This window comes from Macaca fascicularis, chromosome 5 (genome assembly GCF_037993035.2).
Source record: "Macaca fascicularis isolate 582-1 chromosome 5, T2T-MFA8v1.1".
Taxonomy (NCBI): domain Eukaryota; kingdom Metazoa; phylum Chordata; class Mammalia; order Primates; family Cercopithecidae; genus Macaca; species Macaca fascicularis.
In genome coordinates, this window is record NC_088379.1 from 112,996,305 (window position 1) to 113,013,096 (window position 16,792).

Sequence of the window (16,792 nt, forward strand, 5' to 3'; positions counted from 1 at the left end):
AAACAGATATATCTAGATTCCTTTAAATAAGTAACTTGGTAGCCCTTCAAGACTCTGGACTTTATTCAGAGGACTCAATTCCAGCTTTCCAGCTTGAATAGACCTATGACCGCATCTCTTTTCCCTAGTGGGTATTAAAAGTCCTTTACATATATTCCTTCCATAATCCCCGAGCAGTCAAAGGGCCTACTTCCACTTGCTTTTCTGGATTTGAATCCTCTCTTCTGTTCTGTCACCTGGAGATTTCTCTTTCTGTTTTTCAAGCTGCTTTGTATAATTTATTAAAAATTACATCACATTTTATCCAGCGTTTCACTATGTTTGTGGAGAGAAAAACTGTCTACATCAGCTATACGTATCATGTGATTAGAAATATACTGACGTTCTATTGCATGCTTTAATAGTTTGAGTAAGAATAAGATATATCATGTTTAAAATGAATTTCATTGTTAAGCCCGCTCTTCTAATTGTAATCTGGTGCTTGAAGTTCTACAACTTCACTGGTAAGTGATTTGTTTTTCTTATTGGAATGCCTCATATCTAATCTAAATACAAAAATATTGTTTTTTAATGACACCTCTTGTATCAATCACTTCTTTCCAATATCATTTTACTTTTGCATAGAACCTGATATCATTTCCAGAAATGACTTTAACGTTCTCCTCTGAAATTGTAAAGTAATGCTTATTTATTATAACTGATAAATTAATATATTTAAAGAAAAAACTAATCATCTCTCTTCTCTACCTCCTTTCTACTCCTTACTTCCAAACCACCTCCTTGCCAGATGGTGAGTGATATCAACAATGTTTTATATTGCTTTAGTAGTTTTCCATGTACTTTTAAATATATACAAACATATGAATTTATAATTAGCGGTCCCTGTCCTTGATTATTTTGACCAAAATGATTATTTCACTAACTAAACACAGATCGTCTCTCTAGTCAACATATATAAGCTTAATATATATTTTTAAATATTTTTATATTATCCATAGTATAAATATCCATAATTTATTAATCTTTTCCCTTTTGATGAATACTCAGCTTCCAGTTTGCTGCCACTATGAATCATAACACAATAAACATCCTTGAGTATATTCTTGCATACTTGTAACACTTGGATTTTTATATAACCTTACTCTAAATTAGTATAAAAATATGTGATCTTTCTTTAATAAGTCTCTCATTTCTCTCCATCCCATATAAATCTAAAATAATCTTTTTGTACCAGGTTTTTATTAAAGAAGTTAGATTGTAAAAATATTATTTAAACCCAAAATTTATTATAGGTTCTTCTGTCTCCAGAGGAGACTGGTATAATTCATGTTAGTAGGAAGATATGTCTCTATATTTACTTCCTACTAATTAAGGAGATTGGTAAAAGAAAGAAGAAAACAGTGAACTCTCAATGTCTCTGCCAGAGGGACTAGACGACGTGGCCCTCTGCTTAACAGGACATATTGTTGACCCTCTGATTATACCAAGCCTAATAGTGCCTGGACAGCAAAACTGTTTTAATGAAGACTGGAACTGAGTTTGGAAGAGTAGTTACTGTAGGGAAATATAAAAGAGAGAAATTGACAGATGAGAAGTATGAGGGTTAAAGAGGGCATGGACTCAAAAATGGCAGGAGGCTGAAAACTACATAGAAGAATGATAAATATCTGAGCATGGAGAGCATTTTGAAATTGTACTCCTTTACTTTTGAAACCACACACCCAGCACAATGCCTGTCACAAAGCAGATGCTCCAGGAATATTACTAAAATAAGAATTAGGGATGTTTGATATTCAAGTTTTAAGTGGCATTTTATGTTCTCCACAAGAAATCCACTTTAAATATAAAAACATGGCTAGATTCACTACCTCTGAAGTGGTATAGTGTTATTTGAAAGAAATAACTAGGATTAGTTATAAATGGGCAGATACTTTAAAAAGTACAATGACTGCATTGTCATAATGTAAAGAAAATCTCAAACTTTCAATGAAAACTCTAACATCTAAATATGTTATTAAACAATAGGGGGTCATGTTTGGGAAATCAAGAAAACAGATTAAATTACACCCCCTGGAGAGCCCAGAGCTTAGAGAAGCCAATAGTCTCCAGATCTGATAAATGTATTAAGAGCCGGAGTTCTCCTAAAGCAGGAACTTCTTGTAGAGGTGATCATGGAAATGCAAGCCCCTAGGAATCTAAGATAACTGATGGAAAACATTACATATCCTACAGAACAAGAGGTAATGGCTTAAAGTAATATTATGATGGGGTGACCAGAGCAAACGTTTGTTAAACAATGAATCATATAATCATAGAAAATGTTTAAACATGGAAAGCAATAATCTAGTCCAGTGGTGATAAACACCTTCATTTCATGAGCTGTTTCAATTGATAGCATCCTCCTGGCATGCTAAGTTGAGCAGAGTCCTGAGACTGGAAAATGGGTTTGTGGTGAAGACGGCTGGGAATTATCAAAAAGCCTAGGGAAATGCAAGGGGGGAAAGTAAAGCATGTAAATTTCCACATTGCAAATTTACGGAGGAAAGATATAATTTGTTTTTTGTTCCTTCACACCTTTCCCTCCTTACAACTCCATCAACTATTCTCAATGAGTTGTTGATGCTGATTTAGTCTATCCCTGATTTAGTACAAGCACCTCCTTGATAAGAAAAATACTTGTTTATTTTTTAACCTACCAATATTGAATCAGGAAGAAATAGAAAGCCTGAACAGACCCATAACAAATAAAGAGATTAAAATAGTTATTAAAATCCTCCTCCCAATGAAGCAAAGCTCAGGACTAGATTGTTCAGGGGAACAACCAGTCAATGGGGCATTCAGGACATACACAACATTTATCAATTAAGTTCACTGTCTTATAAAAGCACAGTTCATGGTGCCCCAAAATAATTAAAGTAGTAACATAAAAGGTCACTAATTACAGATCACCATAACAGATAGAATAATGAAAAGTTTGGAAATTGCATGAAATGCCAAAATGTGACATAGTGTCCCAAAGTGAGCCCATGCTGTTGGAAAATGGCACCAATAGACTTATTCCACACAGGATTGCCACAAACCTTCAATTTGTAAAAATGCAGTATCTGTGGAGCACAAGAAAGTGCAGTGCAGTAAAAACAAGGTATGCCTGTGTCTATAAAAGGGAGACAGAATTGTTCCTTCAGGGAGTCGCTAAATAGCTAAAAATAATAGTGCCCTTTCTGTCATTGAAAATTACAAAATGCCTTGCAACATTTTGCATTGTTTATCGAGCTGGTTCTTGACTCTGCTTTAATTGTTTGTATTTCATTTTCATATTTTTACAACCATATGGTAAACTGCTAAAATACAAACATTTTACTTATAGAGCCTTCTCATTCCTATATACCTAATAGGCAGTCAATAAATATTTGAATTGATTAATGCTCTGAATTTTACCTCTCAAACCAGATTACATATTTATTGAGAAAAAAATGTATTTTTTCACACTTTTCTCTCCTCATAATTCCTCAATCCACTATGCTTAGGAGGTTATTGAAAACATACATGAAATTTATAGATAAATAAATGAGTTTGATGAATTATTAAATGTTGGACAGTAATTCTTGAGAACATAAGTCCTTTCTCAGATGACAATTAAAAATTGGTAAAGGAGATTTGATAAAAATTACTCAAAAAATTTCATTACTACCTGTTTTCAATTATACATTATTATCTTTAAATTCTGTCCTAATTGGATATTTTACAGCTTCTGCTTCTTTATAATAAAAATTATATGTAAACATAACTATAGCTTTTGATTTTTTTACACAGCAGTGCATATTTACCATGTTGAAAATACTATTTAACAAATAAATGTGCAATACTAGGAAGGAAACTCCTTCTCTCAAGGAAAATAGTGATGAAAGTGGAGAGAAAAACATCATTATTGTTGTTGTTGCTGTGTTTTTATTTAAAACCGTCACCTCATTTGGTTTCCATATTCTGAACATAAAGGAGTATTATCCACTCAATAAACATTTACCAAGCACCTGCTATGTTATGTCTGAAAGTCACAAAGATGAATGATCATGATCTGTCTTCAAGATTCATTGTTTCTTGGAAAAGGCAGACACATCAGCAAATAGTTTGTGATGAGTGCTCTCTTGACAAGGGTAAGCCCAAGGTGCTAGGAGACTGCAGGGGAGTGAGAAAGAAGAAAAAGCTCAATGGAGGAAGAACAAGTTTCAGGCAGGGATGGTCTGAAAGATAAACAAGACCTGATTGCTAGTTCAGTTATGACAGGCAGCCTCAGGTTTCTGAATGAATTAGTTTTGGATGTGATAAAGGGAAATTCCGATGCCACTCATGCTACATATTGCACAGCCTTCCCAGTAACTTCAAAAAACTCTATAAAGTGTTTATGCTCATTGCTAAAGTTGAATTACATGTGTGTCGGAGCAGGGATTCACCAAAGTACAGCCAAACTCATCTAGAGACCTGTTGAAGTGAAAGTAACTAACTTCCCCTTCTGCCAAGAGCAAGTAAAAAGTATTGAATGTTTGAGAGAGGGGGTCCTCTGTCTAAGGTAATACAGCACATGATGACACCATAACCACAGCATTGTCCTCAAAAGAAATCTCTCATCACCAGCCCTCTAACCATAGGGTTCCATTTTGTTTTGGGGGGCTGTGTTTTTATTTGTTTGTTTAAATACATTAGAACCAATTTTGGGGAAGAGATGGGATAGGGGAAAATAAGGAGATTAAAAAGTCACTTCACAGGCTGGGCATGGTGGCTTACACCTGTAACCCCAGCACTTCGGGAGGCCAAGGTGGTAGTACCTCTTGAGTCCATGAGTTCAAGACCAGCCTGGGCAACATGGCTGATGTTTGGCTGTGTCCTCACCCAAATTTCATCTTAAATTATAGTTACCATAATCCCCACATGTCTTCAGAGGGACCCAGTGGGAAGTGATTAGATCATGGAGGCAGTTTCCCCATGCTGTTCTTGTGACAGTGAGTGAGTTCTCACAAGATCTGATGGTTTTATAAGGGGCTTCCTCCCTTCTCTCTGCCCTTCTTGTTGCCACCATGTGAAGAAGAATGTGTTTGCTTCCCCTGCTACCATGATTGTAAGTTTCCTAAGGCCTCCCCAGCCATGCTGAACTGTGAATCAATTAAACCTCTTTCACCTCTTTCCTTTATAAAGTACCCAGTCTTGAGTATGTCTTTTTTTTCTGAGATGGAGTCTTGCTCTGTTGTCCAGGCTGGAGTACAGTGGTGCAATCTCGGCTCACTGCAGCCACTGCCTCCTGGGTTCCAGTGATTGTCCTGCCTCAGCCTCCTGGATAGCTGAGATTACAGGTACATGTAATCTCATGTTTGTTTGTTTTAGTAGAGACAGAGTTTTGCCATGTTGTCTAGGCTGGTCTCAAACTCCTGACCTCAGGTGATCTGCCCATCTCAGCCTCCCAAAGTGCTAGAATTACAGGTGTGAGCCACTGCGCCCAGCCGAGTATGTCTTTTTTAGCAGCATGGGAATGGACTAATACAGTAAATTGGTACCATGGGGAGTGGGATGCTACTACAAAAATACCTGAAATGTGGAAGCAACTTTGGAACTGGGTAACAGGCAGAAGTTGGAATAGTTTGGAGAGCTCAAAAGACAGGAAAATGTGGAAAAACTTGGAACTTCCTAGAGACTTGGAAGGCTCACAAGACAGGAAGCTGTGGGAAAGTTTTGAACTTCTTAGAGACTTGTTGAATGGCTTTGCCCAAAATGCTAATAGCGATATGGACAATGGAGTCCAGGCTGAGGTGGTCTCAGATGGAGATGCGGAACTTGTTAGGAACTGGAATAAAGATGATTCTTGTTATGCTTTCACAAGCAACCAGACAAGCAGTGAGGTGGATTGCATAAGCCAGGAAATGGCATGATGGACTTGTATGCCATGTGAAGAGGTTTTACTTGATCTAACAGACAGTGTAGAGCCACTGAAAAGTTTTGAGCCAATAGACAATTGAACAAATTGCTATGGCTACAGTGCAGATAAGGGGTTGGAATGAGAGAGGCAGGACAGGAGTGAGTTCAATTAAAATCTGTCTAAGTAATTCAGGGAGGAAATAACATTGACCTGGACTACAGGAATGGCAGCAGGTACAGAAAGAAGTTAGTTCAGAAGAGGTTGAGGTGATACATGCAATGGGACTTGGAATTACAAAAGTACATATCTTTAGTCTTATATTTCATTTCTTCTTTAGCAATCAATAATGTTGTCCTTTGTGTCCTCACACTGCTTTCAACTCCTTTTTGGTTTCTTTAAAATTTTTGGTTTTTTAGATGTATTAACAGCATCTGCTAGGAGTGGAGCCTTCTGTTTTGTTAATCATGTAACAGGCAGAGAAAGAAATAGAAATGTATATGAGGAGGTAAATGTAGTAGTGTCAATGCTTGTTTCTTTAAGCAGATTGAATTATCTATAGGCATCTAATCTCTGAAAACTATACCAGGAAATCCTATCTGTCCTTCTACCTCTGGGAAGAATTACATCCAGAAAAGATGGACTTCTTTTCTATTCTTCCAAAGTTTCAGCAAGAGACCTCTACTCCCGTTATCTACTCTCCCACCAGGAAATGAGAATAGGAACCTTATAGACATATGCCTAAACATCTCATATTATCAATATTGCATTGCAGAATAATCTCTCAGGGGTCTGGGTTCTCATACGCCTAGAGATTACTCCAGGTTCCTCTACCTAGGAATGAAAGATCCAGAAAAACTTTATTTCTAAAAATTCAGTATTAGATATCACGTAATTTCACCATTAAAACTTGTATCTTGCCATGAAAATGCTTTTTATACTGCCTCAAATCCTTTTCTTTTTGTGTTATTTTGCTTAAAAAAATGGCCAGAAGTTCTGACCTAATTAAAACCCTGAAAATATGGCATCAAGTCTGCTAACCTTAAAAATTTTGTTGAATCTTTTAGGAAATCAAAAGAAAACAAAACAAAACAAAAATCCTTCTTCATAGCTGAAGACCCGTGCTTTTCTAAGAATACTTTTGAAACAGTTGTCCTATTATCGACCCCCACTTTGGTCATGCATTAAACCTCACAAAAGCTCTGTGCGTGTGGTTTTGGAGCTAAATTATTGGAAACAAAAGTTTTAAAACCAATCAACCACGAAGAGAAGAAAATCAAACTAGCCACTTATGCCTGAAGTGCCAACTTCCACCATATGTAGTCCCACAAAAACCAGAAGGGAAAAATAATCAAAGTAAAACCCAACTGTGCTAGCATCACAGAGTAAGGGAACAGAATTTCTAAACAGTTTCACCCAAACCTATGAAAATGAAAATCACTTTGTTTTCCACAGCTGGCCCCCAGACCCTGTAAAGGAATACATTACTGTGATTTGCATTGATCTGATTAGTGTATTTACATAATGCCTCCTTCTACACCACTCCCAGTCAGCTGGACATCCAGCACATGCAGTTCTGGAGTAAAAATCAAGTAAACACTCTGAAAAGTATTTTGTCTTCTCCTACACAATTAAAACAATTTGCAAACTTGTATGCATTCAAAATAGCTTTGTTTACAAAATTATAGATTTTATTTGTTTTTATTCCCCAAATGTTGACAGTTTGTATAATAGATTAGGCTTTAAGCACAAACACACACACACTCACAAAGTCCTTAATAGTGTAGAGGGAAAGTTGTAGAGCAACTAGTACACTATATAGAAATTGTTCGAAATTACAAAGCATTACTTTCTCTCAGGGCTCAATTAAAGCTATTAACTAGGATTCCAAAGGATGCGTAGGAGAAAGAATGAGAACTAGCAGAGCAGACACATAAATTAGAATATGTTCATGTGCACAATACCTAAAGAAAATCAGTCCAAGTCTAAAGGAAGTCAAGCAGAAGACATAAAAGGGATCAATTAAGTACCTTTTGGTAACCTATCATGTAGCTCATTTTTCCTCGGAAACAGTGAGTGTCTAGATGTTGCTGCTTTAGGTGTGAGGCAAGCTGGAACCTGCAATGTGTGCTGGCAGGGAGAAGTAGGAAGTCTTCCACCACAGTGAAGGATGGGAAACTAACTAACTGTGCTACAGAAGCAGTGTTATGTGATAGAAGTTAACAACATCTAAAATTTATTTGGAGTACCTATGTCACAAATTAGAAAACTGAATCTTAAAAAGATCAAGCTATTTATGAAAAAATCACAAGCTAGTAAACGGCAGTCTGGAATATAAACAAGGTCTGTATGACTCCAAAATCCATGCATTCTATTCTACAACACTGACACTCATCCTAAATAATTTGGCCCTATATATATTTTACAAACTCTTCTTTTATATACTGTTCACCTGCCAACTTTGGAGGGCTAGCAACAGGATCCATCTGTAAGGACAAAGAAGATCCGGAGCTTACTAGGAAACTGATGCTCCAATGATTAGTGGGAGGATTGTCCAGCACAGGAAAGTGAAAGGAGAAACACCACAGAGTGTGAAATCAAGGCAGAAGCCTGATTCTATGGAACAGATGCAACTTGGAAATGGCACAGGTGCCTGGGGCCTAATTGTGGTATCCAGGTTTCAGTCTGATTGTCTCCAGCACAGCTGTAACGGGAAGAAACAATGAGAGGCATACAGTTGCTGAGTATTTATGACTGTGGAGTGTGTTCATGTGAAGACTATTCATACGCTTTTTTGTTTTGTTTTTGTTTTTGTTTTTGAGACAGAGTCTCACTCTATCACCCAGGCTGGAGTGCAGTGGCACGATCTTGGCTCATGGCAACCTCCATCTCCTAGGTTCAAGTGATTCTCCTACCTCAACTTCCTGAGTAGCTGGGATTACAGGCATGTGCCACCATGCCCAGCTAAGTTTTGTATTTTTAGTAGAGATGGTTTTGCCATGTTGGCCAGGCTGGTCTCGAACTCCTGACCTCAGGTGATTCACCCGCCTCAGGCTCCCAAAGTGCTTGGATTACAGGCGTGAGTCACCGCACCCAGCTTCATATACTTCTATCTTAGTGCAGGAACTGGGAAAATAAGTAGGTCCTTCCATAAGCTAAACTATTAGAGGTTAGAAAGAAAGGAACAAAGGAAACAAACTAGATGATAAATAAACAACTAACAGATAGAACTGTGTTTTCTCTTAGCCCAGTTAGGAAAATCATAGCAATAAAGATAACTCCAAGGCACAGAATATAAAATATACATAGCCAATGTACAATTTTTATAAACTGTTTCAGTTATCTGTCACTATATAACATATCATCCAAAAATTGAATCTCTTAAAACCATTATTTTTTCTCACAATTTTGTGAGTTGACTGGGCTGAGTTGGGTAGTGACACTGCACAACATGACACAGTGGAGATCCCTCATTAGACTATATTCAGTAGTTAGCTCAGTTGAGGATGAACACCCAAATGGCCTCTCATCCTTCAGGATCTCTCTCCACGTGGCCTTTTCTTATTCAGTAGTGAAACCTAGTCTTAAGTCTACATCAGTCAATTGAGCTATATAATTGGCTATACTTCCTGTCAGGCTAATTTATGCAATTTTTATTTTCATCTGCTAGTGTCTTTGACACATTTGCCTGCAGAACATTGCTATCTACACTCTTATAGTTTGTTATAATTAAGAGAGGGGGCTTGCGAAAGAAATGGAAGAGTTGTCCAGTCTTTTCACATTGCCCAGTTAAAGTCTCCCAAATGTAGAAAATATCTTCTACAGACCTGATCGCAAAGATCACGATGGCTTCCAGTAGTTCTGCAATCAGTACTTCTCCATTTAATTGAAGCATTAGAATAACACTGACATGAACATTCTATCATCAGAAGATGAAAAATATTGTATATTTCTTTGATTTTGTGTATACCTATTTTGAATTTGAACAGGGAAATCCACAGTATAATAAAACACTCAAAAAATGACTTCTGGTTCTATTTCAGCCTTTAATCTGCTGTGTGAACTTGAACACATCATTTTACCTCTTTCATCTTTAGAATCCTTACTATGGACTGAATTGTGTGCCGTCCAAAATTCATATATGAAGGCTCTAACATTCAATGTGATTGTATTTGGAGATGGAGCCTTTGGGAAGTAAGTAGGATGCAATGAGGTCATGAGAGTGTGGCTTCCTAATGGGATCAGTGGCTTTTTAAGAAAAGGAGAGAGAGATCTCACTCTCTGTGACATGCAAAGACACAGAAAGAAGCCAGTCATCTGCAAGCCAGGAAGAGAGCCTACACCAGGAACCAAATCAGCCAGCACCTTGATCTTGAACTTCCCAGCCTACAAAATTGTGTGAAATAAATGTCAGTGTGTAAGCCACCCCATATATGGTATTTTATTGTTGCAAACTAATACTATCCTCTTTCACAAAATGTGCCATTGGAATAGAAGTTCTCTAAAATTATTTCCAACCAAAATTATATTCTATTATCTTATTTTTCTATAAAGTTGTATTATTAAGTAAATATTGTCTGATTAATGTTAAAGGAAACACACACAAAAAATTAATTTAAGTCATCTAAAGAGTAAAAATAACTTTCATTCCAAAGCAAAAATTTGGAACTCATTTTAGAAGATATAGATATGCTCATTTATTTAAACTTCAGAGGCAGGCAGAAAATCAGTGAAGACATAATCGAACTCACCACCACCACCGATCAACTGAATATAATTAACACTTATAGACAACTTTATCTGAAAACAGCAGGATAAACATTCTTCTCAAGCTTACACAGAACATTTACCATGGTAGACCACATTTAGGACCATAAGACACACCTTAACAAATTTAAAAGAATCGAAATTACATAGTGTCTGCTCTCATACTGACCCCAGTGGAATTAAACTAGAAATAAGTAACAGTAAGATAACTAGAAAATCCCAAATACCTGAAGATTAAACAACACACTACTAAATGACATGTGAGAAAAGAAAAAAACCTCAAGAGAAAATTAAAAATATTTTGAACCAAATGAAAATGAAAAAACAACTTGTCAAAAATTTTGAGATTCAGTGAAAGCAGTACTTAGAGGGAAATTTATAGCACTGAGTTCACATATTGGAAAAGAAAAAAGAACTAAAATCAATGATCTACATTTCCACCCTAGGAAACTAGAAAAACAAGAGCAAATTAATTCCAAAGCAAGAAGAAGAATAGAAATAGTAAGACTTAGAGCAGTGGCTGGGGTGGTGGCTCATGCCTGTAATCCCAGCACTTTGGGAGGCCAAAGTGGGCAGATCACTTGACAGGAGTTTGAGGCCAGCCTGGCAAAAATAGTAAAACCCCATCTCTACTAAAAATACAAAAAATTAGTTGGGCATGGTGGCACATGGCTTTAATCTCAGCTACTCGGGAAACTGAAGTACAAGGATCACTTGAACACAGGAGGCAGGGTTGAAATTAGCCGAGATCATGACACTGCACTTTATCCTGGGCAGCAGAGTGAGACTCTGTCTCAAAAAAATAAAAGAAAGAAAGAAAGAAAGAAAGATTTAGAGCAGAAATCAATAAAATTGAAATCAAGATATTAATATAGAAAATCAACAAAACCAAAAGCTGGTTCTTTGAAAAGATCAATAAAATCAATAAACCTCTGGCCAAGCTAAGAAAAACAGAAAGGAAACAAAAATTGCTAGTATCAGAAATGAAGGAAGGGACGTGTCTACAGATCTGATGGACATTTAGAGGATACTAAAGGAATACTGTAAGGAACTCTATGACAACCTCAATGAAATGGACCAGTTCCTTGAAAAATACAATCTGTTAAAACTGATATAAGAAGAAATGGGTGGCTGAGTATGGTGGCTCATGCCTGTAATCCCAGCACTTTAGGAGGCCGAAGCGGGCAGATCACCTGAGGTCGAGAGTTTGAGACCAGCCTGACCAACATGGAGAAACCCTGTCTCTACTAAAAATACAAAATTAGCCAGACATGGTGGTACATGCCTGTAATCTCAGCTACTCAGAAGGCTGAGGCAGGAGAATCATTTGGACCCGGGAGGCAGAGGTTGCGGTGAGCCGAGATCATGTCATTGCACTCCAACCTGGGCAACAACAGTGAAACTCCATCTCAAAAAAAAAAAAAAAAAAAAAAAAAGGCAATCTGAATAGGCATCAACCTCAGGTACGTATACACAAGTGAATTCTACCAAACACATAAAGAAGAAATTACAACAATTTTCTACTATCTCTTTCAGGGTATACAATCAGAAGGACTACATCTTAACACATTTTATGAGGCTAGTATTACCCTAACACCGATACTACCCAAAAACATTATAAAAAACAAAACTACAGACCAATATCTCTCATAAACATAGATGCAAAAATCCTCAACAAATATTCCCAAATTGAGTTCAACAATGTATAAAATGAATTATACACCATGACCAAGTGGGATTTATCCCAGATATGAAAGTCTAGTCAGTATTAGAAACTCAATTAATATGATCAATCACATCAACAGGCTAAGAAATCACATGATCATATCAGTAAATGCAAAAAAAAAAGCATTTGACAAAATCTGACATGTATTAATGATAACAGCCTCTCAGCAAACTAAGAATAGAGGAACTTCTCCAGTGTAATACAGAATGTCTACCAAAACCTACTGTTAACTGAGAGGTAAGAAACTGGAAGCTTTCCTACTAAGATTAGAACCAAGACAAGGATATATCCTCTCACTACTGTTTTTTAACAACAGACTAAAAAGCCTAGCTAATGTAGTAACACAAACAAGAAAAGGGATACAAAATGAGAAAAATTAAATAAAATTGTGTGTTCACAAATGATACAATTTCCTATGTAGAAAATCTGAAAGAATCAACAGAAAAAAACTCTAGAACTGATAAAAGATTATATCAAGGTTGTAAAATACAAGGGAAATAAACAAAAGTCAATCACTTTCCTGTATACTGGAAATGAACAAGTGGAATTTAAAATTAAAAATACAATACCATTCACATTAGCACCCCCCAAAATGAAATACTTATGTATAAATCTAACAAAATATGGATGAGACATTTATAAGAAAAACTATAAAACTTTGATGAATGAAAGCAAAGAACTAAAGAAATGGAGAGATATTCCATGGTCATGAACAGGGAAGTTCAATACTGCCAAGACGTCTGTTCTTCCCAACTTGAGTGATCCACAGATTCAATGCCATTCCAATCAAAATCCCAGCAAGTTATTTTGTGGATTTTGACAAACTGATTCTAACATTTATATAGAGAAGAAAAAGACCCAGAATTGCCAACACATTACTGAAGGAGAAAAATGAAGTTGGAGAACAGGTATTACCCAACTTCAGAACTTATGATAAAGCCAAAGTAATAAAAACAGTATGGCATTGGTGAAAGAATAAACAAATAGATCAATGGAACAGAATAGAGAGCCTGGAAATAGACCCACATAAATATAATCAACTGATCTTTGACAAAGGAGCACAGGCAATACAATGGAGTAAATAAACTCTTTCATCAAATGGTGCTGGAACAACTAGACATCCCTATATCAAACAAACAAACAAAAATCTAGATACAGACTTTACATCCCTCACAAAAATTAACTCAAAATTAATCATAGACCTGATGTCAAATGCAAAACTATAAAACTCCTAGAAGATAACAGGAGAAAACCTGGGCGAATTTGGATATAGCAATAATTTTTTAGATGTTTTATTGTAAGACTGATGAATAAAGGGGTGATATACAAAAGTCAATCACTTTCCTATTGTGGTGGTTAATATTGAGTGTAAACTCGATGCAAAGTATTATTCCTGGGTGTGAGGGTGTTACCAAAAGAGATTAACATTTGAGTCAAGTGACCTGGGAGATGCAGACCCACCCTCAATCTGGATGGGCACCATCTAATCAATTGCCAGCATGGCTTGAATAAAGCAGGCAGGAGAAGTTGAAAAGAGCAGACTTGCTGAGTCTTCCGGGCTTCATCCTTCTCCTGTGCTGGATGCTTCTGGGCCTCAAATATCAGACTCCAAGTTCTTCAGCTTTTGGACTATTGGACTTACACAAGAGATGTGCCAGGAGCTCTTGGGCCTTCAGCCACAGACTGAAGTATGCACTTTTGGCAGATTTTGAGACTTAGACTGGCTTCCTTGCTCCTCAGCTCGCAGACGTACAATTATGGGACTTAACCTTGTGATCGTGTGAATCAATTCTCCCAATAAACTCCCCTTCATATATACATATATTCCATCACTTCTGTCCCTTTAGAGAGCCCTGACTAATACACCTATAACCAGAAATGAGCATGTGGAATTTAAAATTAAAAACATTATACCATTTACGTGATAGTTGAAGTGAAATCATATTGCTAGACCAGGTGTTATGAGCATAGCTGAAAGCATCCCTGTTAGTGATCAGGGGATAGGATTAACTATATGGTAGACCTGGATTTGGTGAGTCGTTAGATTAGGCATATTAATATTGTGAAAATGTATGCTTGAAATAGGGCTACAGTGAATTCAAAAACAGTTAACATAACTAAAATAATAAATGTAAATGTAATTGAGGCTATAGTAAAGCTAACTCATGTTAGCACTGGCATGGCCCCTCCAATTAAATGTATAAGTAGACTTCTAGCTGTAATGTTAGCTGTTCACTGTACAGCTAATGGGACAGTCCATCAAAGTAACAGTTTATAAGCTGAACTTCATTAACATTAAAAACTTCTGCTGTATGAAAGACAATGGCAACGGGATGAGAGGATAAGCTACAGACTGGGAAAAATATTTGCAAATGACACACCAGATAAAGGACTGTCCTCCAAAATACACAAAAACTTCTCAAAACTCAACAATTAGAGAACAAACAATTCAATTTAAAAACATGCCAAAAGTCTAAACAGACAGCTCACCAAAAAAGATATACAGATTGCAAATGAGTGTATGAAAAGGTGTACATCATATAGCATCAATGAAATGCAGATTAAAATAACAATGTTATACTACTATATACCTACTAGAATGGCCAAAATCCATAACATAAAACACATCAAGTGCTGGCAAGTATGCAGAGCCAGATGACTCATTCATTGCTGGTGGGAACACAAAATGGTATAGCCACTTTGGAAGAAAGTTTGGCAGTTTCTTATAAAACTAAACATACTCTTACCATATGATCCAGCAATTATGCTCCTCAACACTTACAAAAAGGAGTTGCACATACAAAAACCTGCACACAGAATTTTATAATAGCTTTATTCATAACTACCTAAACTTGGAAGCAACCAAGATGTCTTTCAGCAACTAAATGGATAAATAAACTATCCTATATCTAGACAATGGAATATGATTCAGTGCTAAAAAGAAATGAGCTACCAGGTCATGAAAAGACATGAAGGATCCTTAAATCCATACTACTAAGTAAAAGAAACAAATCTGAAAAAGCTACATCCTATATGATTCCAATTATTTGACATTCTGGAAAAGCCAAAACTATGGACATAAGAAAAAAGATCAGCAGTTGCTGAAATTTGAGGTGGGTAGAAAGGAATAAATAGGCAGAGCACAGAGAATGTTTAAGGTAGTAAAAACACTCTATATGACATTATAATGATCGATGCATGTCATTATACATTTGTCCAAACCCATAGAATAAATCCTAGTGTAAATCATGGATTTGGGTGATTACAGTGTGTCAATGTAAGTTCATCAGTTGTAATGGTTGTACCACTCTGGTGGGGATATCGATACAGAGGAGGCTGTACATTTGTGGGGGCAGCTATTATATGAAAAATCTCTGTACTTTCCTCTTAATTTTGCAAGAATCTAAAACTCCTCTTAAAAATAATAAAGTATTTTAAGTTCCAACCCAAACAATTCCAGAGCATATTTGAGTCTATTAGTATCCTAATATTATGATTTAGAAAGTCTATCTGCTTAGAAGATTTAGAAATCATATCACCCAGAAAACTGAACAGAGACTGAGGAACAGAGACCCTGCTTTTGTAGTTACTGTTACCTTGCCTCAGCAATCTCATGTAAATGGTTTGAAAGCAAAAGAAACAGTTGTCTAAAATGAGGACTTTTCACTAATTTAATCTAATGGTTACAATCTGATGATCCTTTAATATTGCCTTCCCCCTTCCTCACACACACACACACACACACCTCCCAAAGGGTTTCTTAGCAAAAGATTGACAAGTCTAAGAACAAGATATATCTTTTTTTTTTCATGATTTAATTAGTAAAATAAAAGTCAAATTTTTGGTTCCAGAAACTAGGAAGATAAAAAAGCAGGATCGTTCAACCACTTTTATCATTCACTTTCCAATTTAAACAAATAAAACCCTCATAAAAACTCCCATTAAAAATCAAAATGCATGTTGAAGTCCAATTTAATGACTTAAGAGTTAATTCAGAAGTTGCTTTTGACTCTGAAGCCCTCTGTAATTTTAAAATTGTAGCACGAAATCAGCAAGGAAGGAAATAGTGATGATTGAACTTTTTTCTCTTTTTGCCTTTTCAGTGTAGACAGTATTTCTGGTGCAAAAAAAAAAAAAAAAAAAAGTCAGCAAATTACCACATCAGCAGCAAATCCCACAGAGATCATAAAAAATAGACTCTTTTCTAAGTCTGTCCAAATTTATCCCCCATAGTGTCAATATAATATGGTCTTTTAACGGGATATTACACAATAAAATACACAAATAAAATTAACTGAATTCATCAACCTATAAGGACCATGTGTTTACATATCAAGGGAGATTGGCAGTTAAAGACTCATAAATCATAAGCCAAAGAGGAACCCTGCAAGTGTGCT